Here is a 12,539-nt window from a genome sequence, read left to right as displayed (position 1 = left end):
GGTTTGAGCCCCCATGGGGGGAGAGATTACTTAAAAATAAAATCTTGGGATCCCTGGGTGGCGCAGCGGTTTGGCGCCTGCCTTTGGCCCAGGGTGTGATCCTGGAGACCCGGGATCGAATCCCACGTCGGGCTCCCGGTGCGTGGAGCCTGCTTCTCCCTCTGCCTGTGTCTCTGCCTCTCTCTGTGTGTGTGTGACTATCATAAATAATAAATAAAAATTAAAAAATAAAATAAAATAAAATCTTTAAATAAATGATTAAAAATAAAATACAGAAAATAAACATAAAAATGTAGCCTAAGTCATGACCTACTAAGTCAGTTCTAGGATGGCAGTGTCTGTGTGTCTTAAATCTAGTGGCCAGCAGAAAGGTGAACAGGGGTTCCTTAGCCTTTAGCTGTCACAGACTAAAATGGAAGGCACCTGTGCATGGGGACTGTGGCATATTCTGAAGGATGGGCCAGGGAATCACACAACTATTGGGGAAACATAGGAGCAAAAATGTTGGCAGACTCTGGCTTTCCTACCAACCAATGAGAGCTGGCTGAGGGATAACACCAAAATGTGGCCTGTGATCTTGTCAGTTGTCACAGGACAGGTAGGTAGACATATGGTGGACTTACTGATGTATGGGATAGCCAGATGCTTAGCTTTATTCAAGTACGATGGTGAGGTGTTGCTGTTTTTATTTTTAAAGATTTTTTTATTCATGAGAGACACACAGAGAGAAGCAGAGACACATGCAGAGGGAGAAGCAGGCTCCACGCAAGGAGCCTGATGTGAGACTAGATCCCAGACTCCAGGATCATGCCCTGAGCCAAAAGCAGATGCTCAACCGCTGAGCCACCCAGGCATCCCAGATGGTGAGATTTCTATTCTACTTTCATCTGGAAAGCAGGATTAAGGGATGGAAGACACTTCCCCAGAAAAGATGTAATTATCGATGTAAGCATAAGAGACACATGGGAACATGTTCCCTTTCTCTCCCCACTGCTCTCAAACCTGTGCCCTTATTGTTCTTGTTGGTATAGGTGATTGATTTTATTATTTTAGGTGCCTGGTAGAAAGTAGTTGTTCAACTGATATCTAGTGAATGAATGAAGAAAAGCATTTTAATTTTCAGAAATACACTGTGGAGTAGCCTGGTGAAGGATGTTGAGGTAGGAGTGTGGCAGGTGAGCAGAAGGAAGGCAGTGGGGAGAGTCCCTGCAGAGTGGTGATTCCTCTTCTCCCTATTGTCTCTCATTTGGGCCTCACGGCACAGCTGCCTCCCCTGCCAAGAATCTCAAACCTTGTGGGAAATGGATATTGAGCTACTTGCATAGGGAATGATTCTGTGCTCTGACACCCCGGAAGGCCAAGGCTAGATTTCCCAAGTCAGTCGGTGCCTCCCTGAAATAATAGGGGCACTGGAGGCTCAGAGTCACCCAGGAACTACACTGTGATGATGTGCAGGAATTCCCAAGTCCCTGATGAATCCCAAGTGAACTTTCCAGACAGTGGAGTGAGGTCATATGGATCTTGTTAGCTCTTACATCAGTTAAGAATCAGAAAAAGGAAAGGTTTCACCTTCACTTTTTCCTTTTCCTACGCTCTTGTTTTATGTAGATCCAAGTTTCTGACCTATGTTGTTTTCCTTCTCTAAAGAACTTTTTTTTTTTTTAACATTTCTTGTGAGGCAAATCTACTGGCAACAAATTCCCTCCATTTTTGTTTGTCTGAGAAAGCATTTCTTCTTCACTTTCGGGGGGATAATTTCACAAAGTACAGAATCTGTGGGGGGGGGAAGGGTGTTTCTTTCAACACTTTTTTTTTTCTTTCAACACTTTAACTATTTTACTTTATTCTCTTTTTACATGGTTGCTGGGGAGATGTTAGATATAATTCTTGTCTTTGCTCCTCTATAGATTTTTTTCCTTTCTAGCTTTAAAATTTTTTAAAAATTTTCTCTAGTTGGAAAATGATATGCCCAGATTTATTTTTTTGTTTTTTGGTTTTTCTTTTGCTGTTTATTCTTCTCTGAGCTTTTTGGATCTATGGTTTGATATCTAACATTAATTTGGGGGAAATTCTCAGTTATTATTGTTTCAAATATTTCTTCTGTTCCTCTTTTTCTTCTCCTTTCTAGTATTTCCATTTATGCCTATGTTTATCTTGTAATTGTCTCAGAGTTCTCAGATATTCTGTTCTGAGTCTTTTTTTTTTTTTTTTCTAGTCTTTTTTCTGTTTGCCTTTGAGTTTGGGAGGTTTCTATATCTCCTCAAGCTGAGATAGTCTCTCTTCAGGCATGTCCAATCTAATAAACACATCAAAGGTGTTCTTCATTTCTGTTAAGTAGTTTTGTTTTGTTTTGTTGTCTGTTCTAGATCTTCAGCACTTAAAAAAAAAAATCTTTCTTAGAGTCTCCATCTCTCTGCTTACATTGCCAATTTATTCTTGTAATGCTGACTACTTTATCCATTAAAGCCCTCAGCATATTAATGATAGTTGCTCTAAATTCCCAGGCTGATAATTCCAACATCCCTGCCATAACCAAGTCTGGTTTTAATGTTTGATCTGTCTCTTCAAACTTTTTTCTTTTTGTCTTTTACCATACCCTGTATATTTTTCTTGGTAGCCAGACATGATATACTAGCTAAAAGGAACTGCTGCAAATAGGCATTAGGGATATGGTGGGTGTATGGGGAGGGGGAGCATTCTGTAGTCCTGTGACTAGGTTTTGGTCTTTTAGTGAGGCTGTGCCTGGAAACTGTGAACTTCAGAAGTGCTTCTCAAGGCTCCCTCCACTTTAGGTGGGACAGGACAGCTGGAGGGCCCTTGAAGTGGGTATTTCTTTCTCTCTGTCAGTCAGGGTCTGATACCCCAGCAAGTGATGCTCTGGTTAAATAGTCTGTTTTTTCTTAAGAAGAACAGAATGCTCTGCAGTATTTCAAAAAGGTTCCTTTTCCTCTTCCCCTGCTAGAGCCTGAGGGATTTTTTCCCTCTAATTTTCACTGTAAGAATCTGGTAGAGCTCCAGGAACTAAAATCACAAAAGTGTGGGAGTCCCTGGTCACTGGCTCCCCTTGAGTTTTTAACTCTCAGAGTTGTACAGACAGAGCTTACAGCAATTTCTCAATTATGGCTCCAGTTTCTCTCCCTTGTCACTGGTTCCCATGATTCCCATAGACATTTCTTCTTCCTTTTTTAAAAAAAAAAAAAGATTTTATTTATTTATTCATGAGAGACACAGAGAGAGAGAGAGAGAGGTAGAGACACAGGCAGAGGGAGAAGCAGGCTCCATGCAGGAAGCCCGACGTGGGACTGGATCCGGGACTCCAGGATCATGCCCTGAGGCAAAGGCAGATGCTCAACCACTGAGTCACCCAGACGTCCCCCCATAGACATTTCTGTTGCAGTCAATTGTAATTCTCTGTATTTGTCTGCCACTCTCCCCAACTTGGGGGGCAGTGGTTTGCCCTTTGACCTCACTTCTTTTATGGATCTAAAAAGAGTTGCCAATTTTTCAGTTTGTTCAGCTTTTTCCTGGTTGCTAGGATGAAGCAGTGACTTCTTAGCTTCTTACATGCTTACAGAATTCCATCCAAATATTTTGCAATGTAAAGACAACTAATATGTATTGAGCACCTGCCCTAAGTCAGATGGCTGTACCTGACCCATTTTCCATTTACTCCTTTCAACAGTCCTATAGAGAAGGCATGGTTCTCCCCATTTTGCAGGTGAGAAGTCAAGACTTGGAGTAAGGAGGCAGCTGGCCCAGTACAGAATGTACTAAGCGTACATTATCACTCACTCCACATCCCATGTGCACCCAGCTATATCCTCATGCTATAAATAAAGGAATAATGTATGCATCAAAAGCCATTTTCCATGTTTATAAAACCAACTCAGACTATAATATTTATGGATAAAGGACCTTTGTGTGATTTTACACTAAAGACATCTGTGTCGGTAAAGCCCCAGTATTGAGTTTTTAGCATACTGCTAGGCATAGACTGGGCATTTAATAAATTCTTGTCAAATAAATGAATGAATGAGTCTTCCACGGCATGCTTTATGTATCAATACGGAATTATTTCACTAGGTCTGGCATTATGCTAAGTGCTTCACATTCCTTATCTCATGTAATCCTCTTAACAATGTCAGGGAGGTGCAATTATTTTTCCTACTTTTACTTTTGAGGAATCAGAGACTTAGAAAACCATGCTCAAGGTCACAGAACTAGTACTTCTCAAGGTGGGGTACGGCCCAGGTCTGTCAGGCTGCACAGTTCATGTCTAGACCTTCCAGACAGGAGGATGGTAGGGGCATCTTTCCCACACCTACCTGGGGTTAGCAGCCTCCCTGCGATGTTCCCACTAAGTACCTTGCATCCATTTCCATGCTCCTGCTCTTACCATGCCTTCTCTCACCAGGCAAGCTGCCCCCAGACTCGAGCCAGGACCCCACAGAACCACCTAGACTAGCAAATCAGGCTGAGGACAGGCTCAAGGGCTGCTGCCAAAACTGACTTTTAATATGGTCCAGGCAAGTATGGCAATGAGGAGGGGCTTGAGGTCCCTGCCTGGGGATGGACATGATCCTTGCTTCTCTTTCCTACTCTGAAATGTCAGAAAGACAGAGCACAGGATTACAGGGTCAAGCTCTGGAGACCTGGAGACCAAAATGGTCTTTACCATTTGCTGACTATCATCCTGGGAAAACCCTTTAATCTCACTGAGACTCAGTAGCCTCCTCTATAGCACAATAATCACAGTAAAAATAAAAAATTAATATGTCTTGAGGCTATTGTGCTAACTCAGTGAGACCAGGCTTAGGAAGAAGGTACTCAGTAACTGACACACCCGGCAAGTGACTCAGGTCTCAGAGCCCAGGACATGGGCCTTTGTTATGCCACACTACACCCCTTCATGAAGGGGAAGGGGGTGCCCTTCATAAATCAAGGTTACCCCAGGAGCTGGTATGCTGTCTAGGTCTGATTCCTGAATGTAACAGTTGAAATGGTAGGCAATGGAAGAGTTATACCATCCTGGGCTCTTCTGCCTACAGTCATCCCTTTGGAGGAGTGGGGTTGGCAGCCTATTTGAGGTCTCTACATCTTTAGAGACATAAGCACATTTAACCTCTCCTTGCTGTCTCTGGATGACCATGCACACTTCTCTCTCTGCTTCCTGCACAGGGCTACCAGTTCCTCTCCTCCCTTAGAGGGCAAGGTGGTGCCATTTTGAGTGACAGAGGGCCTTTTCCTCCCTCAGGACCCTACTACTCATGGTAAGATCCTCTGTTGTACCTCTTCTACCCTGGGACAGCCAAGGGTCTGCTGGGAGCAGTGGTGGATTAGTGAGAATTGGTTAATCCCTTAAACTACATTCCTCCTCACCACACACACACACACACACACACACACACACACAGTCATCCCCCTGGACTTCTGCACGAACTGTTGCTCAGATATTATGATCATCAGGCACTTCTTGGGCAACATGGCCTTTGACTCTGAACTGAGAAGTTTAACATATGACTTATGGCTCAGGATAGATACTGTGCTGTGTACAATACAGAACTCTTCATGTCCCTTCCCTACAAGTCTTGCTCTTTTAAGAAAGCATTTTCCTATCTCCTCTTGTGAAGAAGTAGGGTCAGCCAGGGACATCCCTTAATGTTGAAAAATAGCTCTGAGGATAAACATTCTATTAGATCCCTATTGGATTTTATTAGATCTATTAGATAGTAATCAACCATCCCTCTGGGATCTTAATCCAAAGACAGTTGCCAAATATCCCAATGGTAAGTCAATATTTATGATCATGTTTATAATTAAATGTGTGTGTGTTTCATTTGTGCAAACCCCAGCCACAACAATTATAGGAGGATTCTTTATTGCCTCCCTCTGTCAGTGTTGGCGACTGAATCTCCCATACCACTGCAGAATAAAATGCAAATAAAACAAAATTACATCAACTGTTAAGTCTAAGTACTTCTTTATTTCTACTTTTGGGTGATAACATTTCTCCTATTACTAGGAATTTAAAGGTGGTTGATTAAACTATATATTAATATCCAAAATAAGGAACCCAAATTTATCTTTATCATTTGTTAAAAAATATTTTGCATTTACACCTGGCAAAACATTGCACTAATACTACAAACACTCGACAGAGGCATCTGGATATTAATAATTGATTGTGGTAGGAGAGAGTGGCTGGCTCAGGAGAGAGACTCAGAAGAAGAGAGCATTTTACTAACAAATACTCCTTTGAAGTCCTCACTAAGAATACTAACATTTCTGCAACTTTAAGATTGTTATCCTAGGACCTTATTTCAAGATCCATCAACATCACAGATCTGCAGCTAGATGACACCTGAGGGATCATCTAGATGGTTCCTAATTTGACATATGAGTGAGCTAGGGTTATATCAGCACTAAATTAGAAATAAATTCGAGAAGAAAAGGCTTGGGTTTATACTTGTTTTTTAAAATTTTATTATTTATTTATTTATTTATTTACTTATTTATTTATTTATTTTAAGATGTTATTTATTTATTCATGAGAGAGAGAGAGAGGCAGAGACACAGGAAGAGGGAGAAGCAGGCTCCATGCAGGGAGCCTGACGTGGGACTCAGATCCCAGGTCTCCAGGATCACGCCCTGGGCTAAAGGTGTCGCTAAACCACTGAGCCACCCAGGCTGCCCTAAAATTTTATTTAAATTAAATTTGCCAACATACAGTATAACACCCAGTGCTCATATTGATTTAAAGACATTCTGAGCACCGTTTATTCATCCACCTAAAATGTATTGAGCCCCTTCTATGTGTAGACACAGTGCTAGGCATCAAAGATACTAGGGAAAGACATGGTCCCTGCTTTCAAGGAACTGAGATAATCTATAAGATAGGCATTACAATCCCCATTTTGCAGGTGGGAAAACTGAGGTTCAGAGAGGTTAAGTCCAATTTAATATGCAGTCAAATGCTCTACCCTTGAGCTATACCCCTAGTCCAATTTAATATGAATAGTGACAAGAAAGCAAGAATTCAACACGAGCCTATCAGATTTCTTTAGTTTAGACTTGGCCAGCAAATAAATTACCTCAAACATAGTGGCTTAAAACAATACCTATCTATTACCTCACAGTTTCTGTAGGTCAGAAGCTTAGGCACAGTTTCGCTGTGTTCTCTGCCCAGGGTTTCAGGAAGTTCAGATCAAGATGTCAGCCAGGACTGCAATCTCAAATGAGGCCTTGGCCCCTCTTCCAGGCTCCCTGGTTGGCAGAGTTCAGTGCATTCTGGTTGTAGAACTGAGGCCCACAGTTCCTAGGGGCTGACCACCACTTCCTGCCTTGGGATCCCCTTCACAACACAGCATGTTACTTCTTTGGGGCCAACAGGAGAGCATCTATGCTGCTTCAAATCTCTCTTTCCAGAGAAGGCCTGGATTTGCTTTTGAAGTGTTTGCCTGATTAGGTCAGACCCTCTCAGGATAATCTATCTTTCAATTAACTTGAAGCCAATCTTTAAAAAATATTTTATTTTATTACTTTTTTTCATCATGGTAAGTGCACTCTAATCCCATCACCTATGTGACCTGTTCCTCCACCACCCCCCCACCTCCCCTCTGGGAACCATCATTTTGTTCTCTATAATTAAGAGTCTCTTCCTTGGTTTGTCTCTCTCTCTCTCTCTCTCTCTCTTTTTTCCCCTCTTTGCTCATTGGTTTTGTTTCTTAAATTCCACATATGACTGATATCTTATGGTATTTGTCTTGCTCTGATGTATTTCACTTAACATTAAGTGGCTTTACCTGTGTTGTTGCAAATGGCAGAATTTCATTACTTTGCATGGCCAAATAATATTCCATTATATATAGATAGCACATCTTCTTTATCCATTCATCTATCAAAGGATACTTGGGCTGCTTCCATAATTTGGCTATTATAGATAATGCTGCTATAGACACAGAGGTGCAGGTATCCCTTTGAGTTAGTATTTTTGTATTTTTGTGGGGTAAATACCGAGTAGTGCAATTATTAGATGGTAGGGTAGATCTATTTTCATTTTTTTGAGGAACTTCCATACTGTCTTCCACAGCAGCTGCACCCATTTGCATTCCCACCATTAGTGCACAAGGGTTCCCCTTTCTCTGCATCCTCACCAACTACCTGTTGTTTCTTGTGTTGTTGATTTTAGCCATTCTGACAGGTATGAGGTGATATCTCACTATAGTTTGATTTGCATTTCCCTGATGATGAGTGATGTTCAGCATTTTCTCATGCATCTGTTGGCCATCTAAATGTCTTCTTTGGAGAAATGTCTGTTCCTGTCTTCTGTCCATTTTTAAAATTAGATTATTTGGGTTTTGGGTGTTGAGTTTTATCAATTTTTTATATATTTTGGATACCAACCCTTTATCAGATATGTCATTTGCAAATATCTTCTCTTATTCAGTGGGTTGCCTTTTAGTTTTGTTGATTGATTCCTTTGCTGTGCAGAATGTTTTTATTTTGATGTAGTCTTAATAACCTATTTTTGCTTTTGTTTCCCTTGCCTCAGGAGACATATCTAGAAAAAAGTTGCTATGGCCAATGCCAGAGAAATTATTGCCTTTGCTCTCTTCAACAATTTTTATGGTTTCAGGTCTCACAGTTAGGTCTTTAATCCATTTTGAGGTTTTTTTGATGTGTGTATGGGTGAAAGAAAATGGTCCTGTTTCATTCTCTTGCATGTAGCTATCCAGTTTTCCCAACACCATTTGATGAAGAGACTTTTTCCCATTAGATATTCATTTTTTCTCTGTTGAAGATCAATTGACCATATAATTGTGAGTTTATTTCTGGGCTTTCTATTCCGTTCCACTGACCTATGTGTCTAGTTTTTATGCCAGTACCATACCATTTTAATTACTCGTGCTTTGTATTATAACTTGAAGACTGGAATTCCAGTACCTCTAGTTTTGTTTTTCTTTTTCAATATTGCTTTGGCTATTTGAGGTCTTTGTGGTTCCACGCAAATTTTGGGATTGTTTGTTTTAATTCTGTGAAAAAATGTTGATGTTGTGTTAAATCTGTAGGTTGCTTTGTGTAGTGTAGACATTTTAACAATATTTGTCCTTCCAACCCATAAGCATGGAATGTCTTTCCATTTCTTGGAGTCATCTTGAATTTCTTTCATCAGTGTTTCATCGTTTTCAGAGTCCAGATCTTTCACCTCTTCAGTTAAGTTTATTCCTAGATATTTTATTGTTTTTGTTGCAGTTGTAAATAGGATTGTTTTCTTAATTTCACTTTCTACTTCATTATTAGAGTATAGAAATGCAGCAGATTTCTGTATACTGATTTTGTATCCTGCAACTTTACTGAGTTCGTTGATCAGCTCTAATCATTTTTCAGTGGAGTCTTTAAGGTTTTCTGTATACTATCATCTTGTCTGCAAATAGTGAGAGTTTTACTTCTTCCTTACCTATTTGGATACCGTTTATTTCTTTTTGTTGTCCAATTGCTGAGGCTAGGACTTCCAGTACTATGTTGAATAAAAGTGGTGAGAGTGGACATCCTTGTCTTCTTCCTGACCTTAGGGGAAAAGCTCTGTTTTTCACCATTGAGTATGAGTATGATGGTTGTGGGTTTCCTATATAAAGTCTTTCTTATGTTGAGTTATATTTCCTCTAGACCTACTTTGCAGAGCATTTTTATCATGAATGTTGTACTTTGTCAAATGCTTTTTCTGCATCTATTGAAATGATCATATGGTTTTTATCTTTTCTCTTATTGATGTGATGTATCATGTTGGTTTTTCTGAACCACCCTACATCCTGGGAATGAATCCCACTTGATTGTGGTGCATGAATTTTTTTAATGTATTGTTGGATTTGGTTTGCTAATATTTTGTTGAGAATTTTAACATCATATAATGAGAGATATTGGCCTGTAATTCTCTTTTTTTGTGTGGTAGTGTCTTTATCTGGTTTTGGTATCAGGGAGATACTGGACTCAGAATGAATTTGGAAGTTTTCTTTCCTCTTGTTTTTTGGAATAGTTTGAGAAGAATAGGTATTAACTCTTCTTTAAGTGTTTGATAGAATCCACCTGTGAAATCCTGGACTTTTTTGGTGGTGGTGGTGGTCGGGGGGGTGTTTTCTGATTATTCATTCAATTTCATTGTGGCAGTTGGTCAGCTCATATTTTCTGTTTCTTACAAACAAAAATCATATCATGTAAGTGCAATGAGATTGGTGGGGGAATATTTGAGGGAAACTTCAAGAAGTGATATTTCAAAGGGATGTTTAGGAGAAAATAACACACCTTTGAGTTTTTTGTCTCCAATGCCTAGCACCATCCTAAGGCACACAGTAGACCCTTGCTTGAAAACTGTTTGTTGATATGAATGACTATGTAAGTGTTTTCTAGGTAGACAAAGGAAAAGAACATTCTATGTAGGTGGAATTTCATTTACACAAAATTTGAAGCCACTTGTTATATTCAAGATCAGTGAGAAAGATCAGATTATTTAAACATGCAAGGCAAGATGTGGCAAGAGAAGAAGAAAATAATGGGGCCAGAACATGGAACATTGTGCTAAGGAGGCAGGACCTATCTGTAAATAAAGGGGAACACTGGAGAGTTTTAAGAAAGTGAAAGGAATGAGATTTTGTTTGAGAAAGTTTGAGTACAATATGAAGGCTAGTTTGGCGTGAGGGTGAGGTGGTTGAGAGGGAGGTTAACCCAGGACTGCAGGAGTTAGTGCTAGGTGGTCTTACAGTGCAAGTGAGGGAGGAGGAAGATCTACACTAAGGCAACGGCAGTGGGATGGAGAAAAGGAATGGCTTCTGAAGCTGGTTAGGAAGCAGAATTGCCAGAACAGCATGCCTGACAGGTCTGAGGAATGAAGGAGCCATGGAGGATAACCCAAGGATGATTCTGACTTAGGATGTGGGCAAATGTTGGGACCAACAATTAAGCTTGAAGTCTAAGAGAAAGAACAGGTTTGAGGAAGAGGAAGAAGGGTTGGCGGTGATGGTGAGAAAAGGGCAGCTGTGGATACCAAATATATTTGGGGACACGTTGAGTTTGAGGTGCCTGTGGAATATCCTCATAGAGAAGTTCAAATAGAGGCAGTTGAATTCTTAGCTCTGGAGCTCAACGGAGCTGGATACACATCGGAGTCCCCAGCTCCCGTGTAAGCCATCAAGTCCAAGCAATGGATAATCATGAAGGGACAGGGCATAGAGTAAGAAAATAGAGACGCTGAGGATGAAACCATAAGTCCCCAACTGCAATGTCGAGGGCAGAAAACATGAGCTAGAGACAAAGGCTCGTGAGGCTCTGAGGGGACTGTGGCTCTGGGAATACATAGTTAGGTCAAAACACAAACAAGTAATAAAGGGAGAGGCTGCTTCGTTGTTGGAAGAAATCATGCTCATGAAAATCCTTGCTGGTATGTCACTGGCTTGAGCTGTAAAAAATACAGAGAGGGCAAAACCCACCACGCCATGTGTAATTTAAACAAACACACAACTCTAAGTAAATTAGCTGGTAGAGCAGACTGTTGCAGATTTCCTTAGTTGGGTTAGGAAATCCTTGTTTTCACTGAGGTTTCTTTCTTTCTTTTTCTTTTTTCTTTATTCTCTTTCTTTTTGAAGAAAAAAAAAAGAACTTTGAGTTAAAATGTATTATTCTCCTTTGATCTCTCTAATGAAGAGATTTGACCCAAGTATTCATCAGCCCTTAATGAAAATCAGTGATGTTCCTCTTAACTTTCCATGGTTTGTTTTCTCACAACTTTAAAGAACAAAGGAATATATTTCATAAGATCATCAAGAATAAACAGAATTTCACAAGAAGAGAAATCACTGTGGAAAAACAAAATTGAAAAAGGGACAAAAAAAAAGGGACAGATCCATTTCTGTTCAGTTTTTCTTTGCTTGTGCTCAGACTCTTGACCAAAAAAACCTACAAATGCCAGCAGTTGCTCTGCCTCACCAAAATGTGGATATGCTTCAAACACATCCAAAGAAGGACAATATACTTAATTGAAAAATATATGTATATATATAATATATAAAAAGATAGAATCAACCAAGTGTGTGTCAATTCATCACCATCTCAGACCTCATTATCCAGAGCAGGTACCCACGGATAATGAGTTAGTCAAGGCACAGCCTTGCTGAAATGCAGAGATTCAAGTGCCAAGAAGTAAATCTCTCCCTGCTTTCTCTTCTGCTCCCTGGAGTCTGATGTCTTGCTGAGTGGCTGGGCAGGTATTCACATTCTTGGTGACTTGGAGAAGGCTGAAGCTTTGGCAGCGCAGCAGTAACACATGCACACACTCATTTCGGTCCTCCCCAATTCACTGAAACAGACTTGTTTACTTCAGTTGGAATGACAAAACTTTAAGTTCTAGAATGAGGCTGAGGATGTTTATGTGAAATTATCCTAGTTTGCTGCTAGTTAGTTAGCAAGTGGCTATTGTGGCTGGGCTCACAAGGAATGGCAGGTTGGTCACTGGGGCTTGACCCTTGATCAATGGGGCTCATGACATGGTA

The 12,539-nt window shown here is 40.4% G+C and overlaps 1 long non-coding RNA gene across 3 annotated transcripts in view; it reads right to left on the bottom strand.

Moving 5' to 3' along the window:
- The window catches only part of LOC144283094 (uncharacterized), a 107,677-nt gene that overhangs the window by 36,926 nt on the left and 58,212 nt on the right, over positions 1 to 12,539 (bottom strand). For 2 of the 3 annotated variants that reach the window (XR_013351422.1, XR_013351423.1), the window contains exon 7: positions 1,783 to 3,180. The exons of the other annotated variant lie outside the window; for it this stretch is intronic. This is a non-coding gene — a long non-coding RNA (uncharacterized LOC144283094). Of the gene's footprint in view, positions 1 to 1,782; positions 3,181 to 12,539 lie in introns of those variants that run through there. 3 annotated transcript variants of the gene reach the window in all.

Source organism: Canis aureus, chromosome 14, assembly GCF_053574225.1.
Source record: "Canis aureus isolate CA01 chromosome 14, VMU_Caureus_v.1.0, whole genome shotgun sequence".
In the NCBI taxonomy this organism is placed as follows: domain Eukaryota; kingdom Metazoa; phylum Chordata; class Mammalia; order Carnivora; family Canidae; genus Canis; species Canis aureus.
Note: the sequence above shows the minus strand (reverse complement) of the source record. Positions and strands in the feature narration are given on the sequence as shown.